Source organism: Silene latifolia, chromosome 7 (assembly GCF_048544455.1).
Source record: "Silene latifolia isolate original U9 population chromosome 7, ASM4854445v1, whole genome shotgun sequence".
Lineage (NCBI taxonomy): Eukaryota > Viridiplantae > Streptophyta > Magnoliopsida > Caryophyllales > Caryophyllaceae > Silene > Silene latifolia.
This window is the reverse complement of record NC_133532.1, coordinates 31615674-31618698: the sequence shown is the minus strand read 5'-3', so window position 1 is coordinate 31618698 and position 3025 is coordinate 31615674.

Sequence of the window (3025 nt, the reverse complement as noted above, 5' to 3'; positions counted from 1 at the left end):
TGACTCGGTGAATATCAGAGGTATCCGAGGTTCTACCCTCGAAATAAAGACCCAAAAATCCAGAAAATCGGCTAATGTCAAGGAGTAGTTGACATTGAATAGCAGAAAAGAAATGCAAGCATTATTCTTGTTTTCCTCAAAAGAAGCTGAGTTAAAAGCATAAGACGAAAAGAACTCGAGGGTCAAAATATAATATGTGAACTCAGCCATGTCCACAAGACCCGTCATACCTGTCCCGTTTAGCAGGGACACAACCGACTCATAACAGCCTAATTTCTCCAAAGTAGGTTTGTGAAGAAATCGGGTAGCTGTAACTTTCATTCTCACAGCAAAAAGAGCAAACTTAGCACGCTGAGTAGAATTAGAAAAGATAACCTGCGGCTAGTCAGGTAGACTATCCGTGGTGTCCTCAATCATCAGCGGCGGACCCCGAGGTCGCTTGGCAGGGCCCTGGCTAGACTGCCCTTCAAACATATGCTCCTTGCCTTTTGACATCTGTGCTACATTCAAACAATCAAATTAGCAACAAGCATCCCCTAACAGTGACAATTTAAGAAGACCCGAACAAAATCAGAACTGAAAATCAAATTAGGGTTTCGAAATTTTGGGGGAAACGGCTTTAAACACCTCCTAGTTGCTAATTAGTTTCGAAAATCAGGGGGGAAAGGGTAGAACAAGCAACTAAAGCACAAAAATGACAAGAAATTAATCCCCAAAATCGATTATCCTAAATAGATTTTTCCGTCTCAAAGGCACAATGCTCGAAAATTTGGCATGAAACTTCAATACAAATCGAAAATAAAGGATGGAAATGAGATTAGAGCATACCTTTGATGATTAAAGCAAGAAAAATCGGGATGAAGGGATGGATTAGCAAGAAAATCGCGAGAAAAGGAGAAGACAAGGGTTTGCTATTGCGTTTTCTGATTTTGTGAAAGTGTAAGGGTGAATGAATGAGAAAGGAAAGAAGACTCCCTTATTAAAATGCTTTCTGAACCCGCGCTGTGGTCGATCGACCACCTTACCCGGTCGATCGACCAGTCTTCACTTGCAGTAGCTTCTGGAGTCCCGTGTATTGGTCGATCGACTATATGACCCAGTCGATCGACCAATATCCCTGCACAGTACCCTCTGTTCTGTTTCTCCTCAGTCGATCGACTGAGTAACTTAGTCGATCGACTGCAAACGCTGGGAATTAAACCCAAAATCGTCAAAAATTCATTTTTGCCACTTCAATTTCACTTTCTTCTCGCATGAATATTCAGTAAACCACTTGACGCACTTTGCATAAAAATAAATTCCTCGGCAAATTCTCAAAGGCGCACATGTTTCAAACCATGAAATGCTAATTAAAAAGAAATAAATAAAGCTCAAAATGCAAATTAAATGAAATAACAAAATAAACTTCCTAATTACAAAAAGTTATAACCCGGGTTGCCTCCCGGTTAGCGCTGGTTTAAGAGGTCCCGCATGACCTTTTTACCTCACTTTGCATCATCCGATAACGGGTCGAAGTACAATACCTCGACTTTTCCAACAAATTCATCTGATCCGTGATAATGCTTCACATATTGGCCGTTAACTTTGAACCTTTCTCCCGCAGAGGTCTCCAATTCAACTGATCCGAACTTTGTAACTGCTGTGACCGTATAGGGGCCGGTCCACCTGGATTTCAACTTACCAGGAAATAAACGGATACGAGCGTTAAAAAGAAGTACCTTATCGCCAATATGGAACTCGCGCTTGATGATTCTCTTGTCGTGCCAGCGCTTTGTTTTCTCCTTGTAGATCCTAGCATTGTCATAGGCCAGCAGCCTAAATTCCTCCAGCTCATTCAGCTGTGTCATGCGTTTCTCACGAGAGAGGTTAGGATCCAAATTCAAATCACAAATAGCCCACCAAGACTTACGCTCTAACTCAACAGGCAAATGACATGTCTTACCATAAATCAATCGGTATGGTGACATCCCGATTGGCGTTTTAAACGCGGTCCTATAAGCCCATAAGACATCATATAACTTAAGACTCCAATCTTTCCGTGATTTAGAAACAACTTTAGCTAAGACTTCTTTCAATTCTCTGTTAGAAATCTCAACCTGACCACTAGTTTGGGGATGATACCCCAAACCTCTACGATGTTGGACACCGAATTTAGTCAATAAAGCACTAAGTTGTTTCTCTTTAAAATGCATTCCACCATCGCTAATGACAACCCGAGGGACACCAAAACGAGGGAAAATAATCTTTTTAAACAGTTTAATCACGGCTTTTGCATCGCAATGGGGAGTAGCAATAGCTTCCACACATTTGGACACATAATCTACAGCTACGAGGTTATATTTATTACCTTGACTGCTCGGAAAGGGACCTTGATAATGAATGCCCCAGACATCGAAAATCTCAACCTCAAGAATGCCTACCTGTGGCATCTCATGTCTCTTGGAAATATTCCCCGATCTTTGACAAGCATCGCACTCAGCAACAAAATTGCGACTATCTGCATGCAGAGTTGGCCAATAGAAACCAGATTGGAGTACCTTAGCCACAGTCCGGGACGGTCCATGGTGACCACCATAGGCAGAAGAGTGGCAAGCTTCTAGGATATCCTTCACCTCCCATTGAGGCATGCATCTCCGGATGAGACCGTCTGCGCATTCCTTGAAAACATAAGGATCATCCCAAAAGTATTGTCTAGCATCATAAGCGAACCGCTTCTTCTGCTGCCATGAAAGCTCGGGTGGTATCCTACCTGTCACAGCAAAGTTAGCAAAATCAGTAAACCATGGAGGTGGATAAGACCCTGAATTAGTAATAGCTAACAGACTCTCGTCAGGAAAAGAATCATTAATAGGTAACGAATCCTCCCTTTCTGTCAGTTGCAGACGAGATAAGTGGTCAGCCACCACATTCTCAGCTCTTTTCTTATCTTTGATCTCCAAATCAATCTCCTGCAAAAGGAGTATCCACCTCAAAAGCCTCGGCTTCGCATCTTTCTTAAGAAAGAGAGTCTTCAATGCTGCATGGT